This window comes from Hevea brasiliensis, chromosome 5, assembly GCF_030052815.1.
Source record: "Hevea brasiliensis isolate MT/VB/25A 57/8 chromosome 5, ASM3005281v1, whole genome shotgun sequence".
Classification (NCBI taxonomy): Eukaryota; Viridiplantae; Streptophyta; class Magnoliopsida; order Malpighiales; family Euphorbiaceae; genus Hevea; species Hevea brasiliensis.
Window position 1 is genome coordinate 65,834,331 of NC_079497.1, and position 17,290 is coordinate 65,851,620.

Below are 17,290 nucleotides of genomic sequence, written 5' to 3' on the forward strand. Positions count from 1 at the left end.
CCAAGCTATCCAAACCAATCTTGTTAGGTATACTAGGGCATTTCACACTTTTAAGTTTCACAATTTTTGGAATTTAAGTTTTAGTGTTACTATTCCATTTATTGGTCAATAAAAATGTTGACTTTTGTATAGGCAATAGGTACATTGGTTTTAATATCATCAACATACCACATTTTGCATTCAAAATTTGTTCGTATTGGTTGCCAATACCATTTCTAAGCTTAATGTTAGTTGGGCAGAATTTTCACTTTTTATTCCTTGTTTTTACTATTCCATTGGTCAATCTTTTAGTGGAAATTTGGCAAACTGATCAACATGAAAGTTGTTCCTTATTTTGTCTAGTTGCATTTCCTCTTTTGAATTACTCCATTTGGAGTTTTTTAGCTCAAGTTATGGTCTAAAAACCACAACTGGCCGGATTGAAATTTTTCTGGACTGACCATATCTACGGTGCAGTGAGCAGTGACTGCAACTCACTTGTTGGATAGGTTCTGGTCATAATTTGAGTTAGGTTTCTTCATGAAAGTTGTTGGTCTATATCTCAGCTTGTTTCTGGTAAAATTTCAAGTCAATTGGACTATTATATGCTAAGTTATGAACAAATGATCAAACACTATTCATTTGGTCATTCTGCAGAAATAGACTGCAGGTTACCCGGATTAGGGCAAGCTTTTGGTCCACTTGCTTTGGTTTCATGGGCATGGTTTCTTCACCAAAGTTGTGCCATTATGTGTCTAGTTTCATGTCCAATTGGCCTTGTACCAATTGAACCTCTACAATTCAAGTTCTGGCTGCCCAAACCTGCTGGACTCATACTCAGTCCTGCAGGTCAGCCAAGGCAGCACACCTAAACTCAAATCCAACATCCTTACTCACTTCAATTCCTTCTCACACACATTCAAATGGTCACTAATTGACCATTACAAGGTTAATAAACCATTATATTAGCAAAACCTATTGTTGTTAATTGTCCACATTTTCCATGTTCATACATGCCTAAACTTTGTATTTCACTTACACAATTAGGTTCAATTAATCGTTTAATACCAAGGGGAGCCTATGAACCACTTTAATTCAGGCAAACTCATCAACCCTAATCAGCCCTAAGCTGCCAAAATTATAGGAAATAATAACACATAATTTTTATTTTGTTTTTCTTACATTTTCTACTTATCTCATGGCATTAAGCATGAATTAAGTAAAAAAAGTAAGAGTTTGGACACTAACCTTTAATGGAGTAAATTTTCAAGCTTGCAAAAGCTCTTCTTTGTCACTTCTTTTTGCTGCCTTAACCTTGCCCAAGGTGCAAAGACAATTTTTTATGAAAGGTTTAAGAGGTTTTATGAGGTAAATTGAAGGGAATCAAAGCTTAAAGAAAAAAAAAAGCTATGGAGGAAGAGAGAAGAGCTCGGCAACAAGAGAGGAGGAAGAGAAATCAGATTGTTTCTTTCATTTTTTGCCCTATTTTTTCATTTTAAATGGGTTATAGCCATGTGTCACCATGTAATTGGGTGAAGGCACACTAATGACATCATGTGATGTCATAAATTCCCATTTAATTCATTTTATTTTCTTTTCTTTTCTACTCATTTTCAATTCAATTTTTAGTAATATTTATTCACATTTTATGTCATAATAATTATTTACTTAACTGGACAAGTCGGCCAAAAATTATCTCTGAAGACGAAATGACCAAAATGCCCTCCATTTGGCTTAACAGACTAAAATTGTCTATACCGATTGAAAAATTTTTCTAAACCTTTTCTTGGCATTCTAATGCCATAGAAACCTCAATGACCCTTCTCTGGAGTCTCAAAAATTATTTTATGAATTTTTCCTCAGGTCTAGGGCTTCTAGTTGCGAGAACCGCAACTTCCCACTGGGTTACCCATCGCTAGGGCACCAACTCATTTAACTTGGTTGTATTTTATTTCTAAAATTTTTCCTAAATTTTTCTTATTAATATTTGAGTTAATTATGGTTCCTCACTTTAGTTTAAATATCTTTCCGGATGTTCTAGCCGTCCGGACTGACATTGGTCACTAGAACAGTAGAATATACGAAGTTGCTACAGGGAGGGTGTTACAGGTAGTATCCAGCTAAACCCAGAAAACTGCGAATCTCAGTGATATTTCTTGGTGGTCTCCAATTGAGGACAGCTTCTATCTTACTTAGATCTACCTTGATGCCCTCTGCCGATACTATATGCCCTAAGAAAGATATTTCCTTCAGCCAAAATTCACACTTCGACAATTTGGCGTACAACTGTTTCTCCCTCAAAGTCTGTAGGACAATCCATAGATGCCTATCATGCTCTTCTGCACTCCTTGAGTAGACCAATATATCATCTATGAATACCACAACAAACTGATCGAGGTATTGTCTGAAGATAGTATTCATCAGATCCATAAAAGCAGCTGGAGCATTAGTTAACCTGAAGGGCATGACCAAGAACTCATAATGGCTATAGCAGGTTCTAAAGGTAGTTTTAGGGATACTGTGCTCTTGCACTTTCAGCTGATAATAACCTGATATCAGGTCAATTTTGGAGAACACAGCTACACTCCTCAACTAATCAAACAAGTTATCAATGTGGGGCAATGGATATCTATTCTTTATTGTCACCTTATTCAACTGTCGGTAGTCAATACATAAATGGAGAGTGCCATCTTTCTTCTTGTCACACCCTACCCCTCCGTAAGACATAACATGATCCCGTAGTATACCTAAGGAATTACCAACTTCGTCTACTGATAACCCATTAAATACACTACAAGGGATTTTAAAACTTTTCTTACTTCTTTTTACAGTGGTGAGCACTATTGACAGGTGTTAGAAATTTTTTTAACTGAAGTGAAACCAAATAACACATTTGAAGTATTAATAATTTCTATAAAAATTTTAGCAGAGTGCCATCTATATTTTGAATAAAATAGTTCCTCAAAAACCTGTAAAAAGCACTTTCAATATTTTGTTCAATCCCCAAACTCCAATATCCAATCAACACAATAAGTTTCTCAACATTTGCCAACTCAAATCCATAATATTTTTCTAGTGTTTTCAAAAGCTGAGATAAAAGAAATATATCACAATATTTACAAGCCAAAATAATTTACAAATTTAGTTTACAACTTTAATGTATAATTTTAATGTACAATTTTAATTTACAACTGCTCAAAACCAAGAATAATATATATATATATATATATATATATATATACATATATATATATATATATATATACATATATATATATATATATATATATATATACAGTGAACATACATTACAACAAAAACTACACAATATGGTATACTCGATATACCCGGCGAAATCTCAAAATGTGGTACAAGTAGCCTACTCTCATTCTGTCTGTCTCACTCACGACAAAGAATGAAAAGCTATCTCTGAGTAAAATTTACTCAGTGGTGCACAATAACAATTTAAAATACAGTATATAAAACTTTTATTGACAATTTACAATTCAAATAATTCAAAATTTCATGTCACGATTTTGAAAGCTCATATAACACAATTTTGATCAAACAATTGAATAACACAGTGTTGCCAATCAATAACACAATTGGAATAAATAACTGAATAATACAGTGTTGCCAATCAATAACACAATTTGATCGAATAACTGAATAACACAGTTTTGCCAAATCAATAACACAATTTAGGCCATGACACAAATTTTTTCGAATATGTCGTGTGTACATCACGATAAGGCACACTCACCCCACTAATCAAAATCAATGAGGGAGGAAGCTAGCTAGATAATGAAAACTCATCCACACTCACCTAAGACTGGCAAGTCAAAGAGGGAGGAATATAATCATACTCACCTCATAAATGGAGGAGGAACATAGTAACATTGTCATGCCAAGTGTGAATCAAAACAATTCCAAATCACAATATTTCATATAAACCACAAATCACATTTTATCTTAAAATTTCCATTTGCAAAGTAGGCAACACAATAATTTCCAAATACAATTCCCAAAGTTAAAACAATCGAAAATTATTCATAACTCAATTCTCCAAATAACTTTTCTGGTAAAAGCAGTGAATATAAATAGTATTGTGCACAGACACAATTTAAAACTATATTATTCAATTAAATTTTTAAGTAGAAAATGAGAAATCAAAATTATTGTGCACAAACCTCTGATATATGCCTCTTGGCTCTGTTCTTGTGCTTCTCAATATCCTTTTCAATTGAAACACATAATTTAAAGTGTTTCAGTACTCAATGAATTTGTTTCTAACAATAAAATCCAATATTTAAATTTTCTTGGTATTATTCCGTTCAATTCATTTCATTAGTCAACCTATAATGTTAACCCTTGATGCACTCTAAGTGAATTAGGTTTAATGTTACCAATATGTCACATTTTATAGCCTTTTAGTGTTGGTACATGTTACCAAATTCATTTTCAAGTATATTGCATTTTTCAATTTGCCATATTTCGACATACTAATTTGACCTAACCGGATGACCTAGTTCCCTCAGTTTTCGGGTTTTGGTCAAAACTACAAACTTGTAGGTCTATGTCTTATTACACGCGGAGCAAAATTTCAGGTCATTCTGAGTTGTGTAGACCAAGATATGGTCAATTAACCAATGCTGAATAGAATGCACTAAAATGGTAGGCTTAGGTCATTTTTATGTCACTTTTGGTTCGGCTAGTTTTAGTACCTAAACTTGTGCAAGCTATTTGGGTTAGTTTTGGCCATTTCTGGGCTTTGGTGTCTTCATAAGAATTGTAGATATATGTCTAAACTATTCATGGTAAAATTTCAGGTCATTTGGACTTATTTTGAGTAAGTTATGGTCAAAACATTAACTACTGCCCAAATGGTCAATTTTCATGCTTTCAAGTCACTAATCCGGATTTGGTCCTTTTTCAAGTTACTTTCTAGGCAGAATTTAGGTAAGCTTCCTTCATGAAATTTGGCACATTTTGTGCCTAGTCTCACCTTCAATTGGTCTCATACCAATTGGAGTCACACACTTAAGGTTCTAAGCTAAAACACACACTGCCCTGCTACACGTTCTTCAACACTTACCAATTACACATTCAATACTTACCAAGTTTACCTTTCATGCTAATTTTGATTTGGTACCATAACATTAACACACTTTACATCACATTTTGGTTATTTTGGGCAGCTTGTAACCACTCTCAACATACACATTATAACTCATAATTTTCAAAGTCCAATTACAATAATTTAACCACATGAACATACCTCATTCACATGTCCAAATCCAAACAAATATTCACATACACATGCTGCCACCATAAGCAACATAATTCAACAATATTTCATGAATGTAAACACTTTAATCTTCTTCATGAGGCTGCCACAAGTTTACACATATCCATCAACTTCCATTTTCACTTTTCAAGCTTACAAGTCAAACCTTACACATGGAATTCAACTTCAATACAATTAAACATTTAAATCATCATCCAAACAACTATTTACATGCAAGGACAAGCTGTTCATGGTGAGGTTTCATGGCTGCCTAAATGGCTCAACTCCAATAATTCATCAACAACAAAAATTCTTCCATAAATCAACTACCCACAACCTTGGTTACACTTTTAATGAAACAAGGATTTAAAATACCCACTTACCTCTTTTAGACTTGTTCAAAACCTCACCAAAACTTATCTTTCTTGCTCCAAGTATGCTGCCCAAGGTGTGTGGACAAGGTTTAGTGAAGGAACCTAGTGGAAAAAGTGACTTAACCAAGGTTGCATGGAGCTTTGAAGATTTTGGCTATGGAGTTTTTCTCCCACGGGTTTTCAGCTGGTTTGCTAAATGAAGAAGATGAAGGTATATTCTGCCACAAATCTGCTTAATGGTCCACTTTGAAGATGTTAGTGGAGCACTAAAATCAATTATAATGTTTGCTTAATCAAAATTTCCATAATTTCCACATTTAACCTCTTTTCTTTCACTATTTACATAATGTATCTCATTTTAATTTTTCATGATATTTTCAAAGTGTAATATAATTTATTTTGAATGGAAATTTAGGTCATAAGGCAACTCGGGATGTCAATTGACCACAATGCCCCTATTTGAGTTGCTTTCCGGCTTTTTCGGTAACACCGAGTTTTTATCAGTTTCTCGATTTTTCATTTTCTTTTTACTAATTATTTAATTTTTCTTTAATATTTCTAATGACATTTATACTTCAATAGATGTTTATTTAAGTCTAAAAAATATTTTCCAGGGTTCCCCGCTGTCCAGGGCTAGTCAACGATCCACGCCATAACTTCCCGATGTGGTCACCCATCGCTAAGGTTTTTGGCTCGTTTAGCTTGGTTTTATTTCATTGCTATTATTTTTCCTTTGTTTTTCTTATATTTCTCTTTCTTGTATTTCATTATTTTATGTCTCCTCGCTACTTTTAAATGTAGTTCTAGGCATCCTAGCTATCCGAACAATACTGATCACCGGAACAGTAGAATGCACTACCGAACATAGGGGGTGTTACAATTCTACCCCTTCCCCCCCCCCCTCCCCCCCCCCCCCCCCCGCGCACTTAAAATAAATTTTGTCTCGAAATTTTACCCAATAGCCGTCTTACAATAGTCATACGTTTATTTCCTCCTTTCTATATGATCCTATAATCTTCTTTCCTCTGAATTTGTGTAATACTTTTAACAATCTAATATAACATTTAATTTATTTGTATAACACCAATCTTCTCTTACTATCGTTCTGTCTAATATTTTGATTCATGTTCATTTTTGAAAGACCATTGAGGTCATGTTAAAATTATTTATCTAATCATGGGTCTTTGACCATTCTAGTCAACAATCTTACTAACATTCGTAACATTTCTTTATTATATCTGAACCAACTGTTCAAATTTTTACTTCCACAACTCTTTTTATTTATTAATATTCTATAACTTACTTCCTTTTATAATGAACTATAACCTTTCGATAATCTAATTTTTGAGTTTTAACTCCCTAAGTAGGATTTCTAAACTCATTTCCAACAATAAAATTTTGTCCTGACATAACTATACCAATACAGATGCCATTGGCAACTATTCTCATTTTGGTGCACTATCAGTAGTACGTAGCTCTACACAATAATCTCAAGTCAGTATTTTAATCTGCAGCTTACAGTACAAACATCAGGTACATTGCATAGTTACTACGATACATCCCAATGGATCAAACTTTCTTATATTTTATCCTTTTTTAATTCACTAATATCCGAAACTTATTCTGATTACAATATCCACTGGCAATTACTAACTGTAACATCTTTGCCATTATTTAGAGCAATTCCATTACTGTAACTTACTTTTAGATAACTAAAAAAAAATTTTTATACGAGGGACAACAAGAAGGTAAATAATACTAGCACTAACATAAAAGTATGCAGACCCCAGGTCAAACAATACATATATATATCTTAGTTACTAATTGAGAAAGTACCAGCAATAATGTCAAAAGTCTCAGCCTCTTCCCTCTGCCGTATAGCGTATACTCTAACTGAAGCATCACCCTGTTCTGGCTGATTCACAGTACTCGGACTTCTAGGTGTACTACCCCTACCTCTACCTCTGCCTCTACTAACTGATGGTGAGCTCTTTGGGGTAGAAACTTGGGTTGATCCCTCTGGTGTAGTAAATGATCTAGAACGACGTGGATTTATACAGTCCCTAGCAAAATGACCAGTCTCTCCACAATTAAAATATGCCCCTATGGCTCTATAACATACCCCACTATGTGGTTTACCACAAGTTTCACAAAGTCGATCCGACAACGCATTTCTTGGTCTTTGCTGAGTTTGCTGATCCGATCGAGGTGGTTTCTGTCCAGAAGATCTATCTCTACCTGATTCGCATGAGCTAGATCCTCCAAAGTGCTTCCTCTTTCCTTACCCACTATCAGGAACTTGATCAGTAGTCTTTCTAGTTTTCTCTTTTTCTGCTGTACCCTTTTTAACTGTATCTTCATTCTCAATTCTTTCTAGTTCCAGTGCATGTGATATTAGCTCTGAAAAGTTCTGGTGTCGAAACCCCACAACTTGCATTCTTAGACTAGGCCTTAACCCGGTCTCAAAACGTTTACATCTGTCTCTAGGAGTAGTAAGCAGGCTTCCTGTATAATGACTCAATCAAGAGAAGTTTCTCTCATATTCTGCCACTTTTCTGCCTCCTTGCTTCAGACTTAAGAACTCCTGTAGCTTCTGGTCTACATAGGCATCTGGGACATACTTTTGCCTGAACTCTCTGAAAAGGTCGTCCCATTTCAGTACTGGGGGTTTCACCAAACTGTGGGGAATGGTTTTCCACCAGTCATATGCATTTACCTGTAGAAGTGAGACTGAGTATTCAAACTTCAGCTCATAGGTGCAGTTCAACTTCCTAAAAACTCTTTCCATTCTTTCCAACCATTGTTCTACCTCTAGCGGATCCACTATCCCCTTGAACTCAGTAGCCCCATATTTAATCAACTTGTCATACTGCCTAGCTGAAGGCTATGGTTGAACCACTGGTGTCTGCAGTGGGGCTTGAGTAGGCATGTTACTAGCCATCTGTTGGAACATCGCACCCATTTGCTATGCGAATTGAGCAGGGAACTGTGGTACTAAGGGAATTGGTGCAGCTGATCCACTCACATTTTGAAGGGCTGGGGCTTCCCCTTGTACCTCAGCCTCTATTAATTGATCAACTAAACGATCCCCTTCTTCCATAGTCGATTTGAGGATCTTAGACCTCCTGAACAATAAAATAAGGAGATTTCCTCATGTTAGTGCATATTTATAATGTAATGTACTGTATATATCAAACAATGACATTGAGCAGTTGTACTATGAAGGAAAAATATTCAAATTATAGGTCAAAACAGATGTCATACCCTACCCCTCTGTAAGGCATAACATGATCCCGTAGTATACCTAATGAATTACCGACTTCGCCTATTGATAACCCATTAAATACACTACAAGGGATTTTCAAAACTTTTCTTACTTCTTTTTACAGTGGTGAGCACTATTTACAGGTGTTAAAAACCTTTTTGAACTGAAGTGAATTAGCTAACACATTTAGACTATTAGTAATATCTGTAAAAATTTTGGCAGAGTGCCCTCTGTAATTTGGATAAAACAATTCTTCAGAAAACCTGTAAGAAGCACTTCAATATATTTCCAAATCTCAACTCCAACATATTTCTCAACACAACATATGTCTCAACTCAAATCCACAGTGATTTTTCAAAGACTAAGATACAAGAAATATAATACAATTTTTTTACAAGTCAAAATAACTCATAATTTACTTTACAACTTCAATGTACAATTTTAATTTATAACTGCTCAAAACCAAGAACAATATATATATACAGTGAACATACATTACAGTACAAAATGTAAAATGTGGTATACTCAATATACCCGATGATCTCTCAGTGTTGCCCTAGCAGCCTAGTCTGCACGCTCAATCACTGTCTACTGCGACAAAGAATGGAAAGCTATCGCTGAGACAATGTCTCAGTGGTGCACAACATTAACCAAATACAACTTTAAATCATGAATCATAAATCATTTAAATAGTGGATACTTAAAACCATAGTTAAATTCAAGACAATGAATGTCATAAGGAATTTAACACATTATCACAATAAATCTCAGTAGTCAAAACATAGTTAAATTCAGAAGACAGTGAATGTCAATAAGAATTTAAACTCCATTTCACAAATTATTAAAGCTCATAATAACACAATTTAGGCAAATAATTTAAGAACATAGTGTTGCTAATTCATACACAACTTAGGCCATGACACAATTTTCCGATCAATGCTAGCATTTAAGTGTACTTACCAAAGCACCTGCAGGCGTTACGTATCGCCGTCCCTGCAAGCCCTTGGGTGGTACCTATCAGAGAACTTGCAGGCGTTACGTATCGCCATCCCTGCAAGCTCCTGAGTTCACTCGTGAGAGTTCCCAAGAATCGTATGCGTTACGTATCGCCGTCCCTACTTTGCTCTGATAACACTAAACACATTTTATCTCAAAATTTCCAAAGTCATAATTTCATTCACAAGATGGCAACACAATTCATAATTAACTTTAACTTTCACAAATTATACTAAATCAATTTTTCCACAGTTTTAAACCATTTACAATGCTTTTCAAGCAATAAGTATCCATTCAAACACATTTCCATAATTGAAAATAATAATATACAAATAGTTATAATTTATTTCAATTGAAAAATTCAAAAGAAATAAATGTTGTGCACAAACACAGTTTAAAACAATAACATACAATTAATCATATGAAATATTATTCAGAGCAAAATCAGTTGAAAACTAGTTTTGCACAAACACAATTTAAAACAATAACATACAATTAATCATATGAAATATTATTCAGAGCAAAATCAGTTGAAAACTAGTTGTGCACAAACCTCTGATAACTATCTCCTGGCCTTGACTCAGTGTCTCCTTCCCTTTCCCTGAGTCTTTGCTAACTGAGAAACACAATTTGAAGTGTTTCAGTACTCATTTAAACTGTCTCTAACGATAATGCTTGATAATTAATTCACTGGATTCTATTACTTGCTTAGTCAGCCTAATATGCCGACCCTCGATGCATTCTAGGTAAATTAGGTTTTAATGTTACTAACATGTCACATTCGATAGCCTTTTAGGGTTGGTACATGTTACCAAACTCATTTCCATGTATCTTGCATTTTCTTGCAATTTGTTGGATTCCGGGATACTAGTTTGACCTAGCCGGACGACCTAGTTTCCTCAATTTTCGGGTTTCGGTCAAAACTAAAAACTTGTAGATCTATGTCTTATTACACGCGGGACAAAATTTCAGGTCATTCTGAGTTATGTAGACCAAGTTATGGTCATTTTACTATTGCTGGTCAAATAGCACCAAAATTGGTCATTTTAGGTCACTTTAGGTCATTTTAGGTTCGGCCAGTTTTTGGACCCGAACTTGTGCAAGCTGTTTGACTTGCTTATGGTCATTTATGGGCTTTGGTGTCTTCATAAGACTTGTAGATATGGTCTTAACTATTCATGGTCAAAATTTCAGGTCAATTGGACCTATTTTGAGTGAGTTATGGCCTAAAACTAATCACGCCCAAATGGTCAATTTTCAGGCCTTATTTGCACTTAATCCGGATTTGGTCATTTTTCAAGCTACCTTGCAAGCAGAATTTTGGCAAGCTTCCTTCATGAAAGTTGGCACATTTTGTGCCTAGTTTCACCTCCAATTGGTCTCATACCAATTGGAGCCACACGCTTAAAGTTCTAAGCCTAAAACACAAACTGCCTTATTGAAATTCTTGCATACACATCAAGCACCACTTTTAACACTCACCAAACTTAACATTCAAACCAATTCTGGTTGTACCACAACCTCAACATAATTTATAACATATTATAGATCATTTTGGCAGCTTACAATTACATTCAATTTGCACCAATAAGTGCAGAATTTGTCCAACTCAATTTACAACAATTCAATCACCAATTCATGCTCATTTACATGCCTAACTTCACACCATCATACATGCACTCAAACTGCCATAACCCCTATAACAAATTAACATCATTTTCCATAAACCAAGCATGAATTCCAGCATTCTTCAAGAGCTAACAAACTGCCACAATGGTACACTTACATTCCATTACTTTCCAAGCTTTAAATTTCATTTTACATTTACATATACTAAGTATAATCACCCAAATGATTTCCCATACACATAAATATTTAATCAACCTTTTAATCCACCATTTACAAGCAAGAGTAACTATCTTTAAGGTGTTTCCATGGCTGCCAAAAGTACACATTCCCATTCAACATCAAACCTCAAAAATTTCTTCATAAATCAAACACCCATAACATCCTTACAAACTTTAACAAAGCAACAATCAAAAACTCAAACTTACCACTTTTGAAGCTTCTTAAAAACTCATCAAAACTTACCTTTCTCACTCCCTAAATGCTGCCCAAGTGGTGTAGACTAACTTTGATGAAGGAACTTAGGAAGAAATTGGCTTACTTCATGCATGCATGGAGCTTTGCCATGGACGGCCATGGAGGAAGTTGAGAGAAGAAAATGATTCAGCTGGTTCTGGTTTGGAAGGTTGAAGAAGGTGATTTGTTTTGGGCCAAAAATGTGTAGTGGTCCACTTAGGTAAGGTGAGTGGAGCACTAAGTGAGAATTAATGATTTTTTTTATTCTTAATTTCCCAAATTCTCACATTAAGCTTCCCATTTTTGCTATTTAAACTTTGTACCACCAATTTAATTTTTCATGACATTTTACAAATATAATATCATGTATTTTTAATGGACATTTAGGTCAAAAGACAACGCGGGGTGTCAAATGACCACAATGCCCCTGTTCGGGTTGCATTCCCGATTTTTCGGTAACATCTGGTTTTGTCCGTTTTTTGATTTCTTACTTTTCTTTGTACTAATTATTTAATTTTTCTTTGATATTTCTAATGATATTTATACTTCAATAAATATTTATTTGAGTCCTAAAAATATTTTTCGGGGTTCCCCGCGGTCCAGGGCTAGTCAATGGTCCACGCCGTGACTTCCCGGTGCGGTCACCCATCGCTAGGGTTCTCGGCTCGCTTAACTTGGTTACATTTCTTTGCTATTATTTTTCCTTTGTTTTTCTTGTATTTTCTTTTCTTGTATTTCATTATTTTATGTCTCCTCACTCATATCGAGGTGTAGTTCTAGGCATCCTAGCTGTCCGGACAACACTGGTCACTGGAACAATAGAACGCACTACCGAACATAGGGGTGTTACAACAGAATTTAAAAACTAGCTCTGATACCACTAAAACATGTCACACCCTACCCCTCCGTAAGGCATAACATGATCCCGTAGTATACCTAATGAATTATCAACTTCGTCTACTAATAACTCATTAAATACACTACAAGGGATTTTAAAACTTTTCCTACTTCTTTTTACAGTGGTGAGCACTATTGACAGGTGCTAGAAATTTTTTTAACTAAAGTGAAACCAAATAATACATTTAAAGTATTAATTATTTCTATAAAAATTTTGGCAGAGCGCCATCTGTATTTTGAATAAAACAGTTCTTCAAAAACCTGTAAAAAGCACTTCCAATATTTTGTTCAATCCTCAAACTCCAATATCCAATCAACACAACAAGTTTAATCATTTTTTTTGGTCTTTTGTCTCTTATTTTATGTAGATAAGTCTATTAATTAAATCATTTAATTTATATTTATTAATTGTGTGATGCTTATGTTAACATGACGTCATAAATCCAATTTAAATTTGAATTCCTCTCCTTCACTTTCTTTTCCATTCTCATTTCTTTATATTTTAAGTATTTTTCATTATTTTAATCTCATACATTTTAATGGACATTTAGGACAAAAGTTACCTCTAGGAGTGAATTAACCAAAATGCTCCTCATCAGTTTCAATCCATCTTTTTAATAGTGCTTGGTTACTCATTGAGTTTTGATTCACTTATTTAAGCTTGTTCTCTTTTTATTTCTATGATTTTCTAGTTCCCAATAGTTTCACAATTATCCCTTGAACTAGGGTGCCATTGGGTCCTCCACGAATTTAGGATAGCAACTGAGCTCGCAGTCACTTCCCGGGTTGGTCACCCATTGCTGGGGCCTCGGCTCATTTAACCAATTAGACTTTGTTTTTCTTATTTCCATTTCACCGTCATGTGATTTCTATTGATTTTTATTTATGATTTTTCTGGATGGCTTAGATATGGTTCTAAACATCCTAACTATTCAGATAAACACTAGTCATCGAAATAGTAAAATGTACGGATTACTTAACAAGAGGGTGTTACATATTTAAAGTGTTTAAATATAAACTTGAAAAATCAAGCTTATGGAATATATGGAAGATTATGGACTTGGTCAAATTTTGGAAAGCTTGACTTGTCAAATTTTGATAAATTTGACCATGTTGACTTGGTAAAAAATGGGAGGAAAATAGCTAATTAATTAATGATTAATTAATTAATTGGTATTTAGAATACTAATTAATTTGAATTTAGTTTCTTAATTAAGATTAAAGCATGAAAAATGTACCAATCATGTGATGAAAGCACATTCAAAGGTTGAATGGTTGTTGGGAACTTGTCAATTTAATTTTAATTAAGTAAATTAAAATGAATAAAAGGAAAATGGAAGAAGACAAATTTAATCTTCTTCTTTTTCCTTCTTGGCTGACTCTTCCCATTCACCATAGCAAAAGTTTTTCTTCCTTCTTTAAAGCTAATTGAAAGAAAAATTGCACCATAACTAGCCTTAGGGTGCAAGGTTAGCAATTTTAAATTTTATAACCCTAAGTTTCACGTGACATGCATAAATTCTTTTTACTATTACAAAACACTTGGATTAGGTCATAATCAATTGCTAACTAGCCTAATTAGCCATTAGGAAACCAAAACCTCTAAATTCCTACAAGTTAAGGTTTAGGGAGAAACTCACCCAAATAGGCATAGAATCAAAATTCCAACTCCAATCCGGGTAGTGAAGCCTTCAAGTGGTGGCTATCTAGCTTGTCCACATAAGCTCCTTGATCAAATAAAAAATCCTCCTTAAATCTCCCATTCGTTCGACCAAATTAGGAAGAAAGCTAGAGAAGGAATTTTCTTGGTTTCTTTCTTTGGAAGAGATGAGAAACACTTCTTTAAGCTTGATTCAAGACTGTTAAGTGTTAATACACTTCAATTAATCTTAGAGAAAGTATGTCTCATCTCTTCCAAAGATAGAAACCAAGAAAATTCCTTCTCTTCCTTTTTTCCTAATTTGGCAAAACCAAAGGGAGATTCAAGGAGGGATTTTTAGTTTGATCAAGGAGCTTTGATCAAAGGGCTTGTGTGGACAAGTTAGAGAGACAACACTTGGTGGCTTCATTACCCAAATTAGAGGTGAAATTTTGATTCTGTGCTTATTTGGGTGAGTTTCTTCCTAAACCCTAACTTGCAGGAATTTAAGGGTTTTGGTTTCCTAATGGTTAATTAGGCTAGTTAGCAATTGATGTGATCTAATCCAAGTGTTTTGCAATGATATAAAGAGTTTATACATGTTGCATGAAACCAAGGTTATAAATTTTAAATTGCTAACCTTGCACCCTAAGGTTAGTTTCTTTCACTGCTTACCTCGTTCTTAGTCGTAAGGGTGGTGATGGTGAGTCATTTCTTGTGCTGGAGGAAGAGGTACATCCAATGGCTCTTTTTATTGGACCCATTATTTTAAGGAATCAAGAATGGGTTAGGGATTGGATGAGAGAAATCTTAAGAGGGAGAGAGCTTTTGGAGAGGTTCTTAAAGAGAGAAAGGATTTTTTCGATTATAAAATGATGTTTGGGAAGGTTTAAATAGGAGATGAAGGGGCCGGTGTGTCATTTTGCATGATTTTTGGTGCCCTTTTAAATTTAGTAAGTGAATAATTACACGGGGCCATGTTCCACTACACAAGTCATACCATGCAATTTTTTGGATCCTTTTTTTTCGAGGTTTTGTGAGTTACACATCCTGTGTAGCTGTACACAAGGGGTCACCCATGTAACTTACTGGACCTCTCTTTCTTTTTTTGTTTTGGCCTTTCGATTTACACAGCCCATGTATCAATACACAAGGTGCCCTGTGTAAGTTTCTATTTGGCAAATTTTCTTATTTTGTTCCATTCCCATGCTACATGAGGAATCTCTTTCAAGACAAGTTAGCCATCGAGAATCTCACAATAATCTATGGGTCAAAATGAATACTATATTAGCATGGGGCTTTGGCAAGCCAATGGGAAAAATATCATAAACATCTCATATAAACAAGCATCACAAGCATAACCAGCACATCAAATAATGGGATAAGAACATTTAATGAGCATGCTATTTCTTTCATTCAAATAATGTAATCAATACAAGGAGACAAGTAATCCTCACGTCACTTATAGGCAGGAGGGAAACCAACAAGGAGTAAAGGGACAGGGACTCAATAACTGGTAACTAGCTAGGCCTAATACTGGCCAACTAGTCACTCCCTCCTAAATAGCATTAAGGACACAACAGGGTGTGGTAGGAGAAGACATTATTAGTAGTATGCCTTAGAGCATATCATTATATTGTATGATGTAAATATTTATTCCCATTTAATGGCAACAATTCTTTTCTTTTAAAATTGAACGATTTGAGTTTAATTTAAAAAGTCCTTTAATATCTTGTTAGATGTTCTATTCATAAGTGTTAAGAATATGAGTGATAGAATATTCTAGTACAAGTATTATAAATTTGGTTCATAATCTAAGATACTTCATTAGGCATGACTTATTTGGAAAGATTGTTTTCCATGGATTAGTATGAGATACTAATGGGATAGAATGGTGAGTCTCATGCCATATGACAAATATGGTGGGCACTTCTAAGATAAGTAGGCTGAACTAGTGACACAAGATGACTTGTACATGTAGTTTACTCTTGTCAATATAAAGTCATCTAGATCATAATAGTGCATATAATTCCATGACATAAGATAACACAGTTATCTTGTATATAGGTGGTTTGAGTTTGATACTACTTTCATACTTGCACTATGTATGAGTATATGGGTATGTGTTGGCTCTGACTAGTTACTGAAGGAGCGAAAGCATGAAAAACACAAGTTTATATCATTGAATTCAAACATTTTCACCTAGGGTCACATGCATCATGCAAGATTTATTTTTATCTATTTGATTTCAATGATAAACAACATATTAAAACTCTTTTAATATGTTTTTGGATCTGTATTTGCTATTTAAGATTTTAGAATTAATCAGATTAATTTTAGAACCCTAGATTAAATCAAGAACAAATACACATACCTCTTGATGCACTGTAGCATATTTGTACCTTTGTGATGCGTCTTTAGGATACCAGATGTTGTCCCTCTAGCTTGTCCACACCAAGATCACCTACGGTAGCTCTTGAACAGCTTCTAAAGCTTTTTCTATTAATTAGAAAATCAAGTTTTGCCTTTTAAGAGATTAAAGATGTAAACAGGACACTAGAAACAATTTCTTGTTTTTTTAATTCAAGAGATTGTTTGCTAATCTCTTGGAATACATGAGAGAAGAAGATGAAGAGAAGGGAGAGCTTCATGGGTGGCGGCACCAAAGATATCACTTGCTGGTTGTATTGTTTTCATTTCATAACAATACTTATATAGCTAGGTCACCACTTAAACCCTTGCCACATGTCACCATCTGATTGGTTATAGGT